Source organism: Narcine bancroftii, chromosome 1 (genome assembly GCF_036971445.1).
Source record: "Narcine bancroftii isolate sNarBan1 chromosome 1, sNarBan1.hap1, whole genome shotgun sequence".
NCBI lineage: Eukaryota > Metazoa > Chordata > Chondrichthyes > Torpediniformes > Narcinidae > Narcine > Narcine bancroftii.
In genome coordinates this window covers 437,772,667-437,796,233 of record NC_091469.1, presented here as the reverse complement: position 1 = coordinate 437,796,233, position 23,567 = coordinate 437,772,667, and the positions used below count along the sequence as shown (strand labels likewise).

The window sequence follows — 23,567 nt, the reverse complement described above, 5'->3', positions numbered from 1 at the left end:
AAAATTTGCAATGATTGCAAATTTAAACCTAATAAATGTTAATTATTTTTCGTGTAATTATTTACAGTATGTTTTCCCTTCTGTGCAAGAATTACATGCAGGTTTGGATGGTCCTTTTCAGTGCTTACATGCCAATGTTAATTGATCCTGAAGGCAAATGTGGGAAAGTATCATTGAGCAGCTAAGGCTATCATCTCCATTAATATAAATAAGACTGAGTACTCTCAAATTCATTCCAGGTGCACATGAGTAGGCTCTGCCAACAGATTATCTGCAATCAGCATTATCAATTGGAAAAGCAATTTCTCAGAGAGAAAAATATATTGCACAAATGCAAAGAGTCTTACTATGATTGCATTGGTTTTATATTTATCCAATAACACCTAAGCACCCTATTCTATAATAAATTGTTGGCACATTGATACCTGGTACTTTAAAGAACTCACACAGTAATATTTTTTAAATTGTATGAGGTGTTACGATTGCAGCATTCCATCAGAAATTGAACTTGAATGAACTATTTCACTTGCTCAACACTACAAACTACAAACAAACTCCATAATAAGGTGGAGAAGAACATAATGAAGACAAAGCAGAAGTATTATGAGCTAGGAGAAAAAACGCACAAAATACCAGCTTGGCAGCTTAAAACAGAACAAGCTAAAAGAACGGTATTGGCATCAAGGAAAAAGGACAAACAAATTACATATAACCCAACAGAGATCAATGAAAACTTCAAGGAATTCTACGAGCAATTATACCGAACTGAGAAGAAAGGGAAAGAAGAAAAAATAGATGAGTTTCTAGCTAAAATTGAACTACCAAAATTGCAAGAAGAGGAGCAAAACAAATTGATAAAACCATTTGAAATAGAGGAAATACAGGATATATTAAAAAATCTACCGAACAATAAATCGCCTGAAGAGGACGGACTCCCAACAGAATTCTATAAAACATTTAAAGACTTATTAATTCCTCCTCCCCTGAAAGTAATGAACGAGATTGAAGAAACACAAAACATGCCAGATTCATGTAAAACAGCAATAATTACAGTAATACCAAAGATGGGGAAAGATCCGCTAACACCAGTTAGAACAATATCTCTACTTAACTCAGATTATAAGATAATATCAAAAATATTAGCAAACAGATTGGCCGACAGTGTACCAAAAATAGTAAAACTAGATCAAACTGGATTTATTAAGAAAAGACGAACAATGGACAATAACTGTAAGTTCATTAATTTAATCTATGCAGTACAAGGAAATAAGATACCAACAGTGATGGTTGCTTTAGACGCAGAGAAAGCCTTTGACAGGGTAGAATGGAATTATTTATTCAAAGTACTACAGAGGTTCAAGCTACCAGAGAAATATATTAATTGGATTAAAGTATTATACAAGGGACCATTGGCAAAGGTGACAGTAAATGGATATATATCAAATCAATTTAGATTAAGCAGGTTAACTAGGCAGGGATGTCCACTATCTCCCTCACTGTTTACTTTAGCTATAGAACCCTTGGCAGAACTGATAAGAACAGAAAATAAATAAAAGGGATAAAAATAAAAGAGAAGGAATATAAAATCAGTCTATTTGCAGATGACATCATAGTATACTTAACAGAACCAGAATTATCAATAAAAGAATTACATAAGAAATTGAAGGAATATGGAGAAATATCAGGGTACAAGATCAACACAAATAAAAGTGAAGCGATGTGAATGAATAATGCGGATTTCACAAAATTTAAGAAACAATCACCATTTAAATGACAAACACAAGCAATCCGATACCTAGGTATTAGATTAGATAATAATCTAGGCCATCTATACAAATTAAATTATCAGCCATTAATGAAGAAATTATAATTTGACTTACAACATTGGAAAGATTTACCACTAACACTGATAGGAAGGGTAAATTGCATTAAAATGAATATCTTCCCAAGGATACAAGACCTATTTCAATCATTACCAATTCCCTTATCAGAGAAATTCTTCAATGAGCTAAAGAAAATAAGAAGGAAATTCTTACGGAAAGGGGGGAAACCGAGGATAGCACTAGATAAATTAACAGAATGGTACAAACAAGGGGGCTTACAGCTACCAAACTTTAAGAATTATTATAGAGCAGCACAATTAAGATATCTGTCAGATTTTTATCAAACAAGGGAAAAACCAGATTGGACCAGGTTAGAGCTAGATAAAATAGGGGAAAGGTACCAGAACATATACTTTATAAGTGGGATGAAAAGCTGGTGCACCATAGAAGTTCACCAGTACTGCACCATCTGCTCAACATTTGGAAGAAGATTCACGTAGAAAGGAAAAAAAAACAAATTACCAACTATCAAAATTAATATTGTCACAAAATCAACTAATCCCTTTCACAATAGATAACCTTTCCTTTAGAGAATGGGAGAGAAAAGAGATCAAAAGAATAGAAAATTGTTTTTTGGGAAATAATTTATTATCTTTTGAACAAATGAAGTACAAATATGGTATAACTTACGGTATAATGTTTGCATACCACTAACTGAAAACCTACTTGAAGGACAAATTGGGAAGCAGGCTGAGGTTACCAGAAGGAAGCAATTTTGAATATGTGATTACAGACACAATGATAATTAAAAGATTTATAACAAGCATGTACATCAAGCTTCAAGAAAAAGAGAATGATGAAATAAGCTGTAAACCCAAACAAAAGTGGGAACAAGATCTAAAGATAAAGAATGAAACATGGGAAAAGCTATGCTCCGGAACTATGAGAAATACAATAAACACGAGGTTATGCATGATACAATATAATTGGTTACACAGTCGATGTACCATGCCCCAAAAATTAAATAAATGGGACCCAACATTATCAGATAAATGTTTTCGCTGTAAGAAGGAAACGGGAACAACAGTACATGCAATTTGGGCATGTGAGAAAGTGGAAAAGTTTTGGGAAGATTTAAATCAAGTATTAAATAAAATCACAAAAAGCAACATACCAAAAAAATCCAGAGATCTTTCTTCTAAGTAATATAAGAAATAAAGGACTAGGCCTCAATATGGATGAAGCACAAAAAAGATTTATTATGATAGCCTTAGCTGTAGCAAAAAAATGTATAATGTCAACCTGGATATCAGAAGAGAGCCTGAGAATACAGCAATGGTACATAGAAATGAATAAATGTATTCCATTGGAAAAAATAAAATATAATTTAAAAAATAATGTCACAGTATTCAAACAAATTTGGGAACCGTACATGGAACACAACAGGGAGGGCCTACCGCGGACCTCCACCCCCTAAAATGATAGAATGAGAAGAAGACGAAATGAACTGACCCAGTGTGTAACAGTAGATGACACAAATTTCTTGTTTATTTTCATTGTGTGATGACATTGCTTAATGGGTTTATTGTATTGTATATGTTGAACGTTTAGTGGGTAGGGAAGGAGGGAGGGAAGGGAGGGGGGAAAAGGGGAGAAAATGACACTGTGTATATTTAAGAGGGAAATGTTTGTGTGTATTTTGGTTAATATGGTTCATAGTGGCTGCACCATTTCATCGGATGCAAGGATCAACAACGAGGTAGACAACAGACTCACCAAGGCAAATAGCGTCTTTGGAAGACTACACAAAAGAGTCTGGAAAAACAACCAACTGAAAAACCTCACAAAGATTAGCGTACACAGAGCCGTTGTCATACCCACACTCCTGTTCGGCTCCGAATCATAGGTCCTCTACCAGCATCACCTACGGCTCCTAGAACGCTTCCACCAGTGTTGTCTCCGCTCCATCCTCAATATTAATTGGAGCGACTTCATCTCCAACATCGAAGTACTCAAGATGGCAGAGGCCGACAGCATCGAATCCATGCTGCTGAAGATCAAACTGCACTGGGTAGGTCACGTCTCCAGAATGGAGGACCATCGCCTTCCCAAGATCGTGTTATATGGCGAGCTCTCCACTGGCCACTGTGACAGAGGTGCACCAAAGAAGAGGTACAAGGACTGCCTAAAGAAATCTCTTGGTGCCTGCCACATTGACCACCGCCAGTGGGCTGACATCGCCGCAAACCGTGCATCTTGGCGCCTCACAGTTCGGCAGGCAGCAACCTCCTTTGAAGAAGACTGCAGAGCCCACCTCACTGACAAAAGACAAAGGAGGAAAAATCCAATACCCAACCCCAACCAACCAATTTTCCCTTGCAACTGCTGCAATCGTGTCTGCCTGTCCCGCATCGGACTTGTCAGCCACAAACCAGCCTGCAGTTGACGTGGACATTACCCCTCCATAAATCTTCGTCCGTGAAGCCAAGCCAAAGAAAAGTTTAAAAAATAAAAAAATTAAAACAAAACTATTTCACTTGGCTAGTTGTTGCTATGATCACAAACAGTTTGAGAAGGAACAAGTGCAACTGGGCAAGGAGCTATCAGTGAGAGTGGATAAATTAGATTAATTTCTGTTTACTGTCAAGCAAACTAATCAATGTACCTCTGAGTTCATGGGTCATCCCTAATTGGCATTTGTTTCCAGGAAAACAAGGAATATTTATAGCAGGGAAAGGAAAGAGAAGCAAGGAGTGCAGTAATGGTCTACATGTATGTAAGCAATCAATTTTCAGCTCCTTTCACGGGATCTTTATGGGTATACAGCAAAATTAAATACTTCCTTGATAAATGACCAGGACAGTCAGTTACAGTTTCTGCATTAATTGGAAAGGATTGATCAAATTGACAGGCAAGCTGAGTTGATGACCAACAAAGTTGTTGAAAATTGATTGTTTACATACATTGTCATAGGACATTGTCAAAGTTCTCTCTCCTTAACTCTCTTTTCCCTCCTATGAAGAATACTTTGTTGTCTTTGGAACATGTTGTCAATTAAGATTAGTCCCTAACCAATGTAAAAAAAACTCTAGTTGTTTTATTCCATAATAAACAGAAATGAGACCAATAGAACCATTGCTATTGACAGATTGTCCAGCTTTGATCATTCTACAATTTTTCAAATGAGGGAAATGAGATTCAACATTTACAGAATTATACAAAATAACTCAGGTGACACTGTCCAGAGAAGGGTGAAGCAGATTTGATAAAGGCTTTCATGAGAGAATTTTTTTAAATCTTGTATGGCTTTCAAGAAAGAACAGGAAACCGGGACTAATTCGTTACCTCTTGCACATTCTCACACAAGTTTGATATGCCCAGTGTGCTTCTTTAAGATTCTTAAAGAACAAAAATTGATGCTTTGGCTTGAGTTGATGGGACAAATCTAGTTGACAGGAGTTGCCAGTTGTAGTGAAAGAAATGAATGGTTACTATCTGGAACTCACAACCAGAGGAGATGGTGGAATCAAAATACAATCTTCACTGCAGTTAGGAGAGATTTAGACAGGATTTAAAAAGGCAAAGCTTGGAAGGATATAGATGAGGAAAGAGGTTAGATAAACATATGTAACCAATATTTCAGGCTTGAGCCCTTCATCATAGCTTAATGAAAGGCTCAAGCCTGAAACGTTGGTTGTTAAAAAAATTAAAACATTGCAGCACTGTTTAGGCCCTTCGGCCCTCCATGTTGTGCCAAACCATATAGAAGTGCTAAACCCTCCCTACCCTATATCCTTCTCCTTTCCTCTCATCCATGTGCCTATCCAATAGTCTTTTAAAGTCCCCTAATGTGTCCTCTAGGTATTGGCTGTCCAACTTATCTATGCCTATCATAATTTTGTAGACCTCGATTAAGTCCCCTCTCATCCTTCTGTGTTTTAAAGAGAAAAGTCCCAGCTTTGCCAACCTTTGCAAAAACTTTGAAGAATGCCTATAAGGACTTCGCAAGCTGGTGTTAATTGGACATGCTGTAGAGGAATGGATTATTGTTTTGGAAAGCAACAGATGGGAAAGAAACAGATGAACGAGCTCAAAGATTAGGTCCAGTTCTGCAGTCTATCTGAATGCAGTTTTCTGTTCTAGGAAGGTCATGTGGTTTTGCAAGCAGAGAGAGTCAAACAGGCTTTTCTGTGTGTGTGTGTGTGTGTGTGTGTGTGTGTGTGTGTGTGTGTGTGTATGTGTGTGTGTGTGTGTGTGTGTGCGTGCGTGCGTGCGTGCGTGCGTGCGTGTGTGTGTGTGTGTTATTTAGAAGATCTAACGCTTTCTCTTCCATAATCACCACATTGTCCAGCACGTAGTCCTGCTCTATTTCAACTTCAACCTGATTAATGACATTTTCTCTTGTAAATACGAATGCAAAGTATTAATTCTGGATCTCCTCCGCTTCTAGGCACATGTTTCCACTTTTATCCTTTAGTGGCCCCACCTTCACTTTCATCATCTTTCTATTTTTTACATATGCATAGAATGCCTTGGGGTTATCCTTAATCCTACCTGCCAAGGCCTTTTCATGCCCCTTTCGAGCTCTTCTTCTTAAGCTTCTCCCTGGCTTCTATATATTTTTCATAAGTCCTATCTGCTCCCTGCTTCCTATATTTAACATAGGTTAGCTTCTTCCTCGCTACAAGTCACCTTACCTGTTTCGTCATCCACGGTTCACTTTTCCTACCATTTTTTCCTTGTCCTAGTGGGACAAACCTGTCCTGGACCCAGCTCAATTGGTCCCTTTACTCCCTCCACATTACTTCTGTGCTCCCACCCCCTGCCAAACTAGTTTAAACCCTCCCCAACAGATCTAGCAAACACTCCTGCCAGGCTATTTGTCCCCTTCCAGTTCAGGTGCAGCCCATCCTTTTTATAGAGGTCTGATCTACCCCAGAAGCAATCCCAATGATCTAGAAATCTGAACTCATCAGCTACACATTCGTCACCCATAACTTTCTATTAGTACCCTGTCTAGCACATGGCACAGGCAGCCAGTCAGTGCTCAATGAAGGCGCTGAGAGACAAACTTTAATTTCCCACTCTGTCCCTGAGCCACTCCGTCGCCGGCCGCTCCTGCCGCTGTTCCTCCTTTTAGGTAATGCTAAGTCTATGAACGCAACTACTGTGCAGCTTTAGACAATTTTCTCAATTCCACACACCAGCAGCCACTGATCCAAACACTGCCTCAACCCTTAACACTAATAAATCACTTAAATATTTAACCCTAAGTGGTAAACCAACTGAAAAACAAGGTAAGCTGCCTGGTCTTTTAAAATCCGTGGCCCGACTGATGTTACGCGCCTGCGAACTAGGCCCCCTCCCCAACCTTAGTCCCTACACATCTAAATAAATAAATAAACAGACCTTTAAAACTCTGCTAATCCTAGCCCCTATATATGTACAAATAAATAGGCTCTTAACTTTGCTATTCCTAGCCTCTACATGTCTAAATAAATAAATAAATAAATAGATCACCGTTACTCACAGTTTTTACAGCAACTCTCCTGACTCGTCATTGACTGACCTTCTTTGCTATATAAAGTACACTGTTTGACCTGCTGAACTTCTCCAGCATTATGTTTCTTTTCTCTGCAGTTTTCTTTTGTTTTGAGTGCCAGGCTGGACCAGTGCTGTCTGGCCCAATCATTGCTTCTCACCAGTGAGATGGTTTTATTTAGATTTCAGATTCAAATTTATTGTCAGAGTACATACATGGCATCACATACAACCCTGAGATTCTTTATTCTGCAGGCAAGGCAGAATTACCAATTATTGATAGTGCAAAAAAAAACTGTACACAGTGTATACATGTAAACAAATAAAGAATTGTGAACAGATAATAAATGTAAACAAACTGACTGTGCAATGCAGTGAGATTATAAAATCAATAAAGTGTACAAGTGAGATATCTTAAATAAATCCCTGAATGAGTTTGTTGTTTAGGAGTCCGATGGTGGAGGGGTAGCAGCTGTTCTTGAACCTGGTGATGCGAGTCTTGTGGTGCCTATATCTTTTTCCTGATGGCAGAGTGTGTGCTGGGTGGTGTGGATCCTTGATTATTGCTGCTCTCCGAACAGCATTCCCTGTAGATGTTTCGACAGTGGGAAGGGTTTTACCTGTGATGTCCTGGCTGTGTCCCCTACCCTCTGGAATGCTTTATGCTCAGGGTTAATAGTGTCCCCATCCCAGACCATGATGCAGCAGACTTTCCACCAAGCAGCTGTAGAAATTCATGAGGATTTCTAGTGTCATACCAAACCTCCACAAACTCCTGAGGAAGAAGAGGTGCCAAAGTGCTTTCTTCACAATGCCATTAGTGTGTTGGTTCCAGGAAAGATCCTCCAAGATAGTGACTCTCAAGAACTTAAATTTGTTCACCTTCTCCTCCTCTGATCTATCTCTCCCTTCCTGAAGTCAACAATCATCTCCTTGGTTTTGGTGGCATTAAGTGCAAGCCGTTGTCATACCCACACTCCTGTTCGGCTCCGAATCATGGGTCCTCTACCGGCACCACCTACGGCTCCTAGAACGCTTCCACCAGCGTTGTCTCCGCTCCATCCTCAACATCCATTGGAGCGCTTACATCCCTAACGTCGAAGTACTCGAGATGGCAGAGGTCGACAGCATCGACTCCACGCTGCTGAAGATCCAGCTGCGCTGGATGGGTCACGTCTCCAGAATGGAGGACCATCGCCTTCCCAAGATCGTGTTATATGGCGAGCTCTCCACTGGCCACCGTGACAGAGGTGCACCAAAGAAAAGGTACAAGGACTGCCTAAAGAAATCTCTTGGTGCCTGCCACATTGACCACCACCAGTGGGCTGATATCGCCTCAAACCGTGCATCTTGGCGCCTCACAGTTTGGCGGGCAGCAACCTCCTTTGAAGAAGACCGCAGAGCCTACCTCACTGACAAAAGGCAAAGGAGGAAAAACCCAACACCCATCCCCAACCAACCAATTTTCCCCTGCAACCGCTGCAATCGTGTCTGCCTGTCCCGCATCGGACTTGTCAGCCACAAACGAGCCTGCAGCTGACGTGGACTTTTTACCCCCTCCATAAATCTTCGTCCGCGAAGCCAAGCCAAAGAAGAAGTGCAAGGTTGTTGTTGGTGTACCATTCAGCCAAGTTTTGCATCTCCCTCTTGTATGCTGATGCATCACCTTTCTTTATACAAGTCACTACTGTGGTATCGTCAGCAAATTTGTAGATGGTGATATTGTTGTATCAAATCACACAGTCGTGAGTGTGAAGTGAGTAGAGCAGGGGGCTAAGAATGCAGCTCTGTGGTGCTCTAGTAGTGATGGAGAGGAAGAAATTTTCTTACGAATCCTGACTGATTGTGGTCTGGAGGTAAGGATATCCATGATCCAATTATATTGTTGTGTCCCAGGGCTTGGAATTTACTGATCAGTTTTGAGGGGATGATTATGTTAAATGCTGAACTGTAGTCAATAAAGAGGATCCTGATGAATGCATCTTTACAAGATCACAAGATCACAAATTAAAGGAGCAGAAATAGGCCATTTGCCCCATCAAGTTTGCTCTGCAAATCCACCCTGGGCTAAACTATTCTCACATCTCGTTCCAAATTCCTACCTTCTTCCCATAATCCATAGATACCTTGACTAATTAGATATTTGTCAATCTCCCCTTTAAACACCCCCAGTAATTGTGCCTCCACAGCTGTATGCAGCAATGAATTCCACAAATCCATGACCATGTGGCTAAAGAAATCTCTCCTTATCTCAATTTTAAAAGGGTACTTTCTAATTCTAAGAGCATGCCCTCTTGTCCTTGATTCACCTACAAAGGGAAACATCTTATTCATATCTACTCTGTCCAATCCTTTCAGCATGTTTCTATGAATTTTCCTCTCATTCTTCTGTATTCCAATGAATACAGTACAAGAGACTCTAAATGCTCCTCATATGTTAGCCCTTGCATTCCAGGAATCTTCCTGATAAATTTTCTATGCCCTCTCTCCAACATTATTACATCCCTTCTAAGGGGCCCAAAATTCCACACAGTACTCGAAATGAGGTCTCACCAGTGCGCCTGAGAAGCTCATTAACACCACTTAAACACTATTCCTCTTGAAATGAATGTCAACATTACATTTTTTTTTAATTGCAAATCCAACTTGGTGATTAATCTTTAGGTTATGCTGCACGAGGATCCTCAAGTCCCTTTGCACTTCTGAATTTTGAATTTTCTCCCCACCAAATAATAATCTTCCTGTTTATTTCCTCTTCCAAAATGTACAACCAGACATTTCTCAACATTATATTTCATCAGTTATTTCTTTGCCCACTCTCCCAAGCTGTCCAAGTCTCTCTGCAACCTTTCGGTTTCTTCACCCCTTCCTACTTCACCATCCATCTTGGTGTCATCTGCAAACTGCACCTCAAACCCATTCATCATCAATATATAGTAAAAAGAAATCGTCCCAACACCAACCCCTGCTGAACACCACTAGTAACCAACCAGAACAAGACTCCTTTATTCCCACCCTTTGCTTCCTGCCTATGAGCCAATGTTTCACCCAATCTAATATCTTTCCTGTAAATCCATGGGCTCTCGTCTTATGTGGCACCTTATCGAAGGCCTTTTGAAAATCCAAATATACAATATTCACAGCCTCTCCCTTTTCCATTCTACTTGAGATTTTCTCAGAAAATTCCAATAGGTTGGTCAGACATGATCTTCCCTTCATAAATCCATGCTGGCTTGGACCTATCATACTATGCACCTCTAGGTATTTCATAACTTCATCTTTGAGGATCGACGTCATTAAATTTCCAACAACTGACGTCAAGCCTGTAATTTTTTTTTCTGCTTCCCTCCTTTCTTAAACAGTGGAACTACATTTTCAACCTTCCAATCCCCAGGAACCATGCCATAGTCTATTGATTTCTGGAAAATCAATTTCATTGCCTCCACAATCTCCAAAGCCACCTCCTTCAGAACCCTTGGGTGCACCTCATCAGTACTAGGAGACTTATCTATTTTTAGTCCATTCAGCTTACTAAGCACTATCTCTCTAGTAATCCTGCCTGTCTGAGACCTCTGACTATCAGATATATTTCTATTATCTTTCTTGAAGACTGATGCAAAATACTCATTTAGTTCCTCTGTCATCTCTTTGTTACCCATTATAATTTCTCCAGCATCATTTTCAATTGGTCCTATTGGTCCAGGTGTTTCAGGGCTTTGTATAGTGCCAGTGAGGCAGCATCCACTGTGGACTTGTTATGATAGGCTAACTGGAATGTATCCATGTTGTGACAGATTATGTTATATTTTATATTGTAGATAGATATGTTTTATAGGAGATAGATTGTAGGGTTTTTAGTGTAGGTAACACACAGATACAAACACTTCAAAACAGATCTCATTTCAAATGCCAGAGCTCTGCTCAAGCCAGATGGTCCAGGCTCCGGGTGCCTTTGCAAAAACTTTGAAGAATGCCTATAAGGACTTCACAAGCTGGTGTTAATTGGACATGCTGTAGAGGAATGGATTATTGTTTTGGAAAGCAATAGATGAATGGGCTCAAAGATGAGGTCCAGTTCTGCAGTCTATCTGAATGCAGTTTGCTGTTCTGGGAAGGTCATTTGGTTTTGCAAGCAGAGAGAGTAGAACAGGCTTTTTTTCTGTGTGTGTGCTTGTATGTGTGTGTGTGTGTGTGTGTGTGTGTGTGTGTGTGTGTGTGTGTGTGTGTGTGTGTGTGTGTGTATGTGTGTGAGAGAGAGAGAGAGGGAGTTCAGTTCTATTGTTCTACAGTTCTACAGTTCAGCAACAGCGGCTGGGACTAGAACATGACAAGCTGGCAAGCTTGTGGAAAAACTCCATTTTGAAGAACTCCATGTTAGTTCAGCCTATTCAAAGCCCTTGTGGTTAATACAAGAAGAGATGGCTGGCTGCAAAATGTTTCACTTGAAATAAGGGAAACAAAAATGAACTCTGAAAGAAAGAGGTTATCATCCGGAAAACCCTGATGGAGAAAAATTCTTTGGCTGATTGGAAGGAATCAGTTGTGGGTGCCCAATGAGCAATAAATCTCTCTCTGAAAACCAACAAGAACCTTCCTGAGTGGTAACCATTTACCTTTCAAGCACCAAAGCCTGGTGAAATTCATAAATGTTAAATACTGTGCACAGTATAAGAATTGCCTGAGAAGTGAAATTGCACTGTGAATCAAAGAACTTTCCTGAATTTATACACGTGCGCTTAGAATTAGAAAGGGGTTAAGTTAGATTAAATTAAGTTAATAATAATAAATTAAAGTTTGATCCTGTTTTTATTTTTAAAGGTAATTAAAAGCAACTTTTGTTTAAGTTACATTTGTCTTGGTGAATTTCTATTGCTGCTGGGTTTTGGGGTCCTGTGAGCTCGTAATAATGTCACCACTCAGACAGGAGCTGATATGCTTCAACACCAGCTTTCAAAACACTTTATCACTGTTGTTGTAAGTGCTACTGGTCAATAGTCATTAAGGCAGGTAACTACACTCTTGGGCATCGATGCCTGTTTGAAACAGGTGCATACCACAGCTTGCTGGAGTGAGATATTGAAGACATCCATGAATACATTGGTAAGTTGGTCAGCATAGATTTTTAACACTCCGCCAGGTACTCCATCTGGGCCAGATGCTTTCCTCGGATTTATTCTCCTGAAGGCAGCACACACATCATCCTCAGATACAGACAGGATGAAATCATCAGTGGACGAAGGGGTGTGGAGGAGTGATTCTTCACTGTTACTACTGTCAAATCGGGTGTAGAAGGCATTAAGTACCTCGACTGTGTAAGTCAATTATCAAAGACTACCTTGATGCCAAATAGAGGCATGTCCTTTCATAAAGAATTATATGTCTTTCATGTCAATGAACAAACTCATATTTTTTTTTAAAGGGGAACTATGGCATAACTCTCTAATAAAATTACATTTTTCAATAATTATGATCCCCATAATGTTGTCATACCTCATTATATTTGAAGATTGTCCTGCAGACAATCTTTACATCCCAGAATTATTGCATATTTTTGGTCAATAGTTCCATTGTAAATAGTTATTGCTAACCACAGTTTTAATTCCACTTGGTATAGAAACTTGATGTGAGGTGTTCTGGAACTTTTTTGGGGGAAATGAGTTTGATTTGAATCATTATGGCAGACAGATTGCAATGGTTAGTAAGAAAGCTAGATACTACCTTACTAAATCACAGAGCAAAAAAAAATGTTGTTGCATTTCCTGGTGAGAACTTTACAGAGGCGTTATCATTGTTGCTGTGAGTTATTGAATATAAAATTCTAACTGGCAGAGACTGAAGGATATAACAGATACTCGAACACAGGGCTCCGCAAAAACAAATCTGTTTGACACCATTGCAATTTCTACTCCGCACGGTAGATTGAACACCCAATTAAAAATGATTACCACTTCTTCCCACCCACCATCCTCTGTGGACGATTCAGTGATAAATGGACAGGTGCAGTTCTCGTCATTTAAATTAATAAATTCAACACCAGCCCTTGGCACAATCTGGAGCTCAAGGAATTAATGAAAGTGACTCAGTCATACTCTTTGCTGTTGATATTGCCATGTGTCCAACTTTACACTAGAAGTGATATTTTCAGAATTCAGGATTCCTTTTTATAGCAAACACATAAGCTTTAGATGCATACATCTGCTCAGAAAAATCTAAGATATATTATCGCAGTAGAAGACTTCATTATTCAGCTTTCAATTTGTATGTTATGAAGTTTAATATCAAATAGTTTAATTACTATGAAATAACTATATTATATACCAGGACCTCTGTGTGAAACATGTTGAATAAGAATTGAATTATTAATGCAGCCTACTGCTATTCTTTCTGAAAGGCTCATTTTAAAATCTCTCTCAAAAATTTCCCACAAATTTAGTGTCCAAAGAACAAGTGGCAGTATCATTTTACTGGGTAATTATCTAATATTTCTTAAAGAATTTCTAACTGGGCTAATGACAATTGCTCTTTAAGATTCTGGGATGTAAAGGTCATTTTCTATCTTGCCTGTGAAAACCAGCCTTTTATATTTCAGACAAATGTTTAGCTTGCTTTTAGTGTTAACTTCTTTCCTTATCTATAATATTGACTATAAGAAGGTTCCTTTGTCTTTACCTTTCTCATTGTGTGGATTAAATTAACAGTGTTGAGCAGGCACTTTTTCTAATTGCTGGAAATATTCAGCAGGTGAGAGAATTCTGTGGAAAAAACAAACATGGCTTATATTTCTGGTCTATGGTCATTGAGAGGACAAGTATAAGTTGCAGAGAGTGGGAGGGGGTTGAAAAAAACAGAGGAAACCTTGATCAAATGGAGATCAAGTGCAAACGCTGCAAGGTTGTCAACTTGATACATAAAATTTTAATCCTTCAACGTGGAATCTAAAAAATATGCTATCAATGGACACAATTACTTTGTATTGGAGAGGAATATTATTTCTTTGAGAGAAACACGATAGGCTGCAAACAATATGATTGTAGTAAAAATACCGAAATGATGGAGGAACTCAGCTGGTTTATTCAGCATCTAGGATGTTTTTGATAAAAAATAGATTGCCGATGGTTCGGGCCTGAGCCCTTCCTTAAGGTAGAAGCAGGATATAATGGAAAGTCTCAGAATTCAAACAATGGGGGAGGAATCCAGATCAACAAGTTGTGTTAATTGGATGTGATAAGGGTCCAGGTGGAATTTATCATGTCTGCGCGAAATGAGGCAGGTAATGGAGAGAAGTTGGTGGGGGTGGGGGGGGGTGGGTGGGGAAGCAAGACGGTGGGGTGAATTTTTCACGAAATCCCGAGAAGTCGATATTAATGCCATCCGGTTGGAGGGTGCCCAGGCAGAAGATGAGGTGTTGTTTGTCCATGGACAGACATGTCGACAAGCGAGTGGAATGAAGAATTGAAATGGGTGGTCACTGGGAGATCCATGCTATTGCGGTGGACTGTGCTGAGGTACTCAACAAAGCGATCTCCCAGTCTGCGTCTAGTCTCTCCAATGCAGAAGAGACCATAGCGGGAGCACCGGATGCAGTAGATGAATCCTGCAGGTTCTTGACAAGTGAGATGTTATGCATCCATGATAGATAACTAATTAAGTAAATTCAAGTATCTTGGTGCTCTCCTCTCTGTCCACTACAGAGTTGTTGACGCGTAGTGGAGGGTGGTCATTCGTGGTCCTCCTGAATTTCATGATCATCCCCTTTGTCTTGCCCACGTTGAGACCTCTTCTCTGTAGTGAAACTCATTGTTGTTGCTGATGAGACCGGCTATTGTTGTGTCATCTGCAAACTTGATGTCACTGTTAGAGCTGGAGTTGTGGGTCAGTAGTATGAACAGGAGTGGGAGTGCACACAGCCCTGAGGCATGGTTTTCAACATTTGGATTCCAACCCAGAGAGACTGTGGTCTTTCTGTTAGGAAGTCCAGAATCCAGTTACAGAGAGGGATGTTGAGTCCCATCAATGACAGCTTCTTCACCAGCCTCTGGGGAAGGATCGTATTAATCACTGAGCTGAAGTTGATGAACAGTAGCCTGGCGTATAAGAAGCAAAGGAGTGTTATTTAAAGGACAGAGGTAACTCAGAGATCTAGGTATTCACAAGTGCTCCCCTAGCTCGAGCTGTTCAAGAAATAAACAACAGTGTCATCCTGATGAGTAAACTAAAATAAGGCAAAAAAAAACCCCACAGGGAAGCACTGCGCCATTCCTCAGGAACTGTCTCTCCACCTTTGAAGCTGTCAATTAATCGAGCAACATTTTTATAGGCACAGATTGCATTCATGTGCATGGATACTTAATGCTTTCTTGACTTCAGCATTGCAGTCTGCAGGCACTGGTTCTCCTTGACACCACCAGCTATTCAAAACAGGAGGAAGACAGAGAGCCAGGAACTACAAGCCAGTTAACTTAGTATCTGTCACAGCAGGCAATCTAAAAAAAGTCCACAATAATTAGTCAAAATCAACATGGTTTGATGAACGGAACTTAACAATTAACCAATTTAAGGAAGTTCTTTGAGAAAAGGACATTTAGAGTGGGTAAATTGGAAGTGCCAGATGTACGCTCCATAGACTTTGAGAAGGTATGTGATAAAATGTCACATCAAAGGTTTTCTTATGAAGAAAGGATAACACTATTTGGCATGAAAGGAAGATTGGTGGGCTTAATGAAGCCATAGTTGACTTGTTCGAGAATGTAGATGTTAATGATGAGTAAATTTGTCGACAGCACAAAAGCTTGAAATCATAGACAGTGAAGGGTACAGAGAGACATGGATCAGATGGAAGATTGGGTCAATTAGTGGCAGATTGGAATTTAATCCAGACAAGTGTGAGATAGTTCTCTTTGGGAAGTTAAATTCAGGAAGAGCATATTGAGTAAATGGCAGGGACCTTAGGAATGGCTTACAGAGGGGCCTTGGATTGCAAGTCCATCGCTCCCTGAAAAAGATGACACAGGTGGATCGGGTAGCAAAGAAGGCATTTTGTGTGCTTGCCTTCATGAATGAAGCAGTAAGGATAATAGTAGTGGGGTCATGGTACAGTTGTACAAATTTCGAACAATAGGACTGCACATAAAGAATAATGTTCCGGTTGCTAAACAACAGGAAGAATGTGATAACATGAAGACAGTGCAAAAGAGGTCCCGCCAGATGTTGCCTGGATTAGAGGGGTGACCTTATAAAGATATAAGGAGCGATTGGATTGGCTGGGTTTATTCTCACTGGAACATAGGAGGCTGAAAGGCGACCTTATAGAGATTTATCAATTTATGAAGGGAATATTTGGGAAAGATAGTCACAATCTATTTTTACCAGACCAGGGGAGTCGAAGACTAGAGATCACAGGTTTCAGGTGAGAGAGGAAATAATTAAAGAAGATCTGAGGGGAAAGTTTTTCACATGGAGGGTTGTGAATATCTAAAGCCAGTGCTTGAAGTGGTAGAGGAAAGTCTAATTACAATGATTAAAAGAAGCTTGAATAGTTACATGGATCGGAAGGTGTAGGCTAAATAGGGATATGGGCAAATGGGATTCATGTAGGTAGGCCTCAGGGTTGGCATGGATGAGATGGGACAAAAAACCCTTTTTCTATTATTCAATGAAGGCACTGAAGATACGCTTGCTCAATTTTCCAATGGTGCCAGGGTAGGGGGGAAGGTAAGCAGTGAAGAAGACATAAAGTCAATATAGGATAGGTTGAACAGGTGGGGAAAGTTTGGCAAAATGAGTATAATGTGGGATAATGTGCAGTTGTTTGCAATATTTAAAGATGAGAACTTGCAGAGGGACCTGGCAGTCACAGGGCATAATTCACAGTTGACTTGTGGGCAAGTACAGCAAATAACCAGAAAAACTAACAGAATAGTATTGGTTATGTCAAGAGAATCCTCCATGACCTGGTTTCATTTCCCATTGTTTTTCTTTATCCTAATTTATTTTCACCCATCACCCATCTCCCTCTGACTCCAAAGTTCCCCTTCCTTCTTTGGTTCCATCTGCCCATCATTGCACACCTCACCTAGATCCACGTATCACCTACCATCTCTTGACACACCCTCTCACCTCTTTATACTGGCTATATCTTCTCTCTATGCTCTCAGTCCTGATGCAGGGTCGCAACCCAAAATCTCTATGTTTCCTTCGATACAGCTTGACTGACTGAGTAACGGCAGCACTTTGTCTTTTGCTCCAGATTTCAGCTATTATATTCTCTTGAGTCTCTGTGTTTCAAAGGGGTGAATTATTTTGTACAGAGTCTTTGATGCCTGGAAGTCTCCACCACAGGAAATGGTGCAGTCAGATACCATCACTAATTTTAAGAGACATTTAATAAAAGTCTGTAGACACCATGATTGAAGTAAAAATACAATCCTGGAAAAACTCATCTGGTCAATTAGTCTACTTTATGTAGCAAATATAAAGATACATAACCAACATTTCGGGCTTGAGCCTTAGAGACATTTAGGCAGGAACGTAAGTAGGCAAGGGATGGAAGGGTATCAACCAAGTTCGAAATGATTTGCTTGCAGGTGGTAAGGTAAGGGTTCATTTCTATGTGTATGGTTTATGGTCTCCTTAGTGAGGAGAAATATACTAATTTAGTACTTCAGCTATGCCTTTTGCCTGTGCATGAATTCTTTTATTGTTTCTGATTAGTCCCAAATCTTCTCAAATAATAAAAGTGAAAAAATAAACTCTTCTAACCTTTTTTCCTTTTGTTCACATGCCAACAGAGTATTTTTGGATTCCATTTATGTTTCTGCCAGCCTTCTCTCAAGAATCTCTTAATTCCATTTTGACCTCACTTTCTCTGAACTTTCTGTATCAGCCATCAATCTCCATTATCTGAACAACCTGACATTTTTTCCTGCTCTACTTTATACTTTATCATTTTGGTCATCGATGAAACATTGGCTGTAATTTCTCTGCCATTCACTGTCATGGGATATACCTTGAATGCAGCCGAATCAGGTCCATTTTAAAGGCCTCCCAGTGTTCAAGTATAGTTTTGAATCCCCCAATTTGCTTCCAATTTAAATGAAGCAAATTTGTTTTCATTTCATAAAAAATAGTGTTTCTACAATTGACTTTGGAATTGGCAATTATCTTGGTCTATTTCTAAATGATCAGTCCAACACCTTTACAGTGCCAGCGATTGGGACTGGGGTTTGAATCCCGCACCATCTGTAAGGTGTTTGTACATTCTCCCTATATCTGCGTGAGTTTTCCACGAGGCTCCTGTTTCCTCCCACCATTCAAAATGTACCAGGGGTTGTAGGTTAATTGGATGTAAATTGTGCGGAAGGGTCTCGTGAGGCAAAAAAGGCCTTTTACTGTGCTGTATGTCTAATTTTTTTTAATCTGATGTTCCTTATTGAAACTTGCTCTATTTGTTTGGGCTTACTTCCCGGAACTGAATGCATCAAAATCACCTTCTGCGTTGAACAGAAACAAACTTAAAAAATGGTGTGCTGTGCACACATAAGAAACTTCTCTTCTCTCTCCCATCATATGTCATTGGCATCACAGCTTAAATAAGTTAATAGGTTCTCCCCACCCCCACCCCCCCCCCCACTACTACCCCCTGACCATTAGACCAACACTTTGGTTTCTGCACATTTCTGTAATCTCCTTGCATGTTTGCTCCATTAAATGGCCATGGAATAAACCCAGCAGTGTAATCACATTTCTATTGTTTTTTTTTTAATTATGAACAGATGGATTCTGTCCTATTCATTTCAAAATATTCTACGCTGCCGGCACTACAATATTCTTCTTAATCTAAACTGCTGCTCCCCTTCTTTCATTCCCTTCCCTGCCCTTCCTCAATTTTATTTGGGCTTTCTCACAACCCCTTCCATGCCATTCTTTAGTGAGCATTCTTTTGTTGCAATGACCATGCGGACAGTTGCATTTGCAGCTCACTAACTAGGTTGAATCTTTCTTACACCTTGTTATACTCTATTTTAATCTGATCCTGTCTCATTGCTTCTCATCATTCTCATTATCATTTACTCCATTCTATTGCTTCCCTCCTGAGTCCAGTTCTCTGCCGAATTAGTTCAAACCTCTCCCCAAAGCCATGGGGATAGTGTCAACTGAAAATAATACGTTTCCAGATGAGATTCTGATCTGAGCTTGGAGGCTGGATTGGGGGAGCAGAGAGTAGTGAACCTATAGTAACAATGGTGAGGCAAACATTGCTGTATTTGACCAATAAAGTTCTACAGCAGGGAAACTGTCCCAATTAGCTATCCTTCTAAATTTTTCCTATCCATGTATATCTATGTATATTTTAAATGTTATGTCCCTGCCTCTACCACTTCCTCTGACAGCTTATTCCATATAGCAACCACCCTCTGTGTGAAAAAAGCACAGGTACCTTTTAAATCTTCCCCCCTCGCCCTAAACATAAGCAGAAGCCATGGAGAGGGTGCACAGGAGATTTCCCAGGATATTGCCTGGAATGGAAAATAAGTCATGAGATAAGGTTAGCAGAGCTGGGCTTTTCTCTTTGGAGTGACAAAAGATGAGAGGGGACTTTAGTCCTCTATAATAAGAGGTATAAGGCAGATAAGGTGGACAGCCAGTGCTTTTTTTTCCCAGGACAGGAATATCAAACACCAGGGGACATCTCTACAAAGTGAAGGGAGGAAAGTTTAGTGGAATCATTAGGGGTAAGTTTATTTTACACAGAGAGTTGTGGGTGCCTGGAATGCCTTGCCAAGTCAAGTCAAGTCGCGTCAAGTAATCTGATCGTACAAGTACAACCCGATGAAACAGCATTCTCCGGTCCTCAGTCCAAAAACATACAGTCATACAACCAGATATAACTCATATGGACAAATAATATATATACAGGACAAATATTATATCCATAAAAATATAAAAAATATTGTTTTTGTACAATGAGAGTGTCAGTTGGTTAGTGTGAGCAGTTCCTTTTGTCGTTCAGCATTCTCACTGCCAATGGGAAGAAGCTGTTCCTCAGCCTGGTGGTGCTGGCTCTGATCCTCCTGTATCTCATCCCCGACAGGAGCAGCTGAAAGATAGTGTGAGCAAGGTGGAAGTGGTCTTCAATGATTTTACGTGCCCTCTTCAGACAAAGATCCTGATAGATCACAGCGATAGAGCGGACAGAGACTCCAGTGATCCTCTCTGCGACTCTTATGGACTCTTATTGACCTCCAATCCATTTCTCTGCAGCAACCGTACTACACTGTGATGCAGCCGGCCAGGACCAAGCACTGACCTCATGATTTGTGAGGGCTGGAGTGGGAGATCAGATTGCAGCCTTGTGGTCTGATCCTCATGGCTCTGGATTACCCCATGGATTACACCATCTTTTCTTATTCATATAGAAGATGGTATTAATGCCAATATTTCAATCTTCACTGCACATTTCTGATTTAACTTGAATCAATAATGGTGAGCCTCTTTCTTGAATTACTTCATGCTATGTAGTGAATGTTTTTCCACACTGCTTTATTGGATAATTTTAATATCTGGACTCAGTGATACTGTGGAAGGCAGAATAATATATTTATATCCTAAATGTGGTGCAACCTGGTGTGGAATTCCAAGTGCCAGCTGCCCTTATCCTTCCAGATAAGATCAGGATATAACTTCAGTGTTCACTTGGTAAATTAATGTATTATATCTCATAAATAGAACATAGAAATTACAGCACAGGAACAGGCCATTCAGCCCAAGTGTCTGTGTAGAAGATGATGCCAAAGTTCAATTAAAACCCTGCTGCTTGTACATGGTACATATTTAACTCTGTGCATATCTCTCTCTTCCCTTCATATCAATGAGAAACCTCTAAAATGCTACTCTTGTATCTGCTTCCAGCATTATTCCTGATAGGCTGTTCCAGGGACCTACCACATTCTGTGTTTAAAAAAAAACTTACCTTATGCATCTCCCCCTCACATCCCCATACACCTTAAAAGCATGCCCTCTTGTATGTTACTAGGTTGATCCCTAGGATGAAGGGGTTGACTTATGATGAAAGATTAAATCATCTAGGATTGTATTCGCTCAAGTTCAGAAGAATGAGAGGAGATCTTATAGAAACATATAGGATTATGAAGGGTATGGATAGGATAGATGTAGGAAGGATTTTTGAGCTGGCCAGGAAAACTAAATTGAGAGGACACAGTCTCAAGATTCGGTGGAGTAGATTTAGGACAGAGATGAGGAAAAATAGTTTTTCCCAGAGAGTAGTGAATGTTTGGAATTCTCTAACCAGGGAAGTGGTTGAGGCTGCCTCATTAAACATATTTAAAATTTGGTTAGATAAATTTTTACATGATAGAGGAATTAGGGGATATGAGGAGAAGGCAGGTAGGTGGAGTTAGGTCATAAATTAGATCAGCCATGATCGTATTGAATGGCGGAGCAGGCTCGATGGGCCATTTTTGGCCTACTCCTGTTCCTACTTCCTATGTTTCTATGTTCCTATCTGCCATTGTTACTCTTGGAAAATATTTTGGCTTCTTCCCCTATTATGTCTGTCATAATTTTAGAAACTTCTATCAGCCTCCAATATTCCAGTGAAAACAACCCAAGTTTCTCCAACCTCTCCTTATAGCTCATACCTTCTAATCCAGAGAGCATCCTGGTGAATCAGGTTGCAGGTTTCAACAAATTTTCAAATTAATGGCAATAATTTTGTTTCATTGCATACTATATTTATTCAAAAAATGTGAACATTTTGTTTAATAAATTTGGAAAGAAGCTTAAATTTGAATGAGCAAAATTAAAATCTCACTGAAGTTAAAAATGGAATGCACATAACAAATGCAGCACTGTATCCAAACTAAAGTCTATTTGTTATAACCTCAATGCATGGTGATCTACCGTACTTTTGGCTCATCCCTATTACTTGCCCCTACCTGTCCTGTAGAACGTGATAGTGGGCCGCAGTACAAAACTTCTGCAATCCATGTTTTGACTGTTTTTATAGAGCTGTTTGGCAGAAATGGTTTTGTGTTTTGACTCTGTTGGAATGTAGATCCGTGATTCATTTTGAAAACAGATGCATATGGCTCAGAGAGAAACTTATGAATAGCTATATAAAAACACAGCAGTGGAGAAACTAGCAGATCAAACAGCATCCTTTATATAGCAAAGGTAAAAATACATAACAGACATTTTGGGCTTGAGGCCTTTTTCGTACCTTGATAAAGGACTCAAGCCCGAAACGACAGTTATGTATTTGTATGTTTGCTGTATAAAGGACACTGTTTTTCCTCCTGAGTTTCTCCAACGTTGTGTTTTTACTTCAACCACAGTGTTTACAGATTTTCATGTTTAACTTATGAATAACAATGTTCCCATATGTCTACTGTTTTAACTAACTAGGCAATAGAATTCACAGAGAAACACAAGACTGCCCAATGCAGAAATCTTGAACAAACAGCTACTGGAGGAACTCTGGGTGAGGCAATTCTTGGTAAATAATCCCGATGCGAAATGTTGACTGACCATTTCTATCTATGGATACTGCCTGACCCACTCAGTCCCCCCAGAATTGTTGACAATTAAATTCACAGATTTAGATATTTAAGAACTATTGAAGAGTATTTGCAGTGTATTTTGGAGATTGTAAAGTTTAATGGTGCATTGTTAGTGGAGGTAATGAATGCTTAATCTGGTGACCAGAACTCCAATTGAGTAGGTTACTTTGACCTGGATAACACTGTGATTCTTCATTGTTGATGGAGTTGCATTCATAATGGAAGACTTTGGGCAGTCTGCATATAGGAGAATTTCTAGACCCTGACCTGCTCTTGTAACCACTCTGACTAAGCAGCTGGTCAATTCAATAACTGTTGCAAAAAAATGTATGGAATCACACATATTAGTGAAAAAAATCACTTGATGTTTTGTAGAAAGTTACATTCTTGCCTTCAATACAATTTTTTTATGGAGCAAAAATTGTTGATAATGCAATCTCTCTCCACTTCAGTGAAATTAATTTTGCATTTCACTGAAAGATGTAAAAGTGGCTTGATTTTGTGCCAAAAGCAGAGAAGAGTGAACGTACACAGAAAGATTTTTGGTATCTGCAGTTCAATGCATTCTATTGACAACAATGTTTTTTTCTCTCCCTCTAACCATGAGAGCTGATTAGCTTTTCAA

At 39.6% G+C, this 23,567-nt stretch overlaps 2 long non-coding RNA genes across 3 annotated transcripts in view; one reads left to right on the top strand and one right to left on the bottom strand.

The window, feature by feature from the left end:
- Positions 1–15,117, bottom strand: part of LOC138753543 (uncharacterized) — a 62,330-nt gene extending 47,213 nt beyond the window's left edge. For both annotated transcript variants that reach the window (XR_011351236.1, XR_011351235.1), the window contains exons 1-2: positions 14,879–15,117; positions 14,034–14,116 (exon numbers count right to left, since the gene is read on the bottom strand). This is a non-coding gene — a long non-coding RNA (uncharacterized lncRNA). The remainder of the gene's footprint in view (positions 1–14,033; positions 14,117–14,878) is intronic.
- Positions 15,118–15,252: 135 nt separating this feature from the next.
- Positions 15,253–22,959, top strand: LOC138753538 (uncharacterized). Its single transcript, XR_011351232.1, has 3 exons — positions 15,253–15,490; positions 20,455–20,846; positions 22,788–22,959. It is a non-coding gene; the product is annotated as an uncharacterized lncRNA (long non-coding RNA).
- The last annotated feature ends 608 nt before the right edge of the window (positions 22,960–23,567 follow it).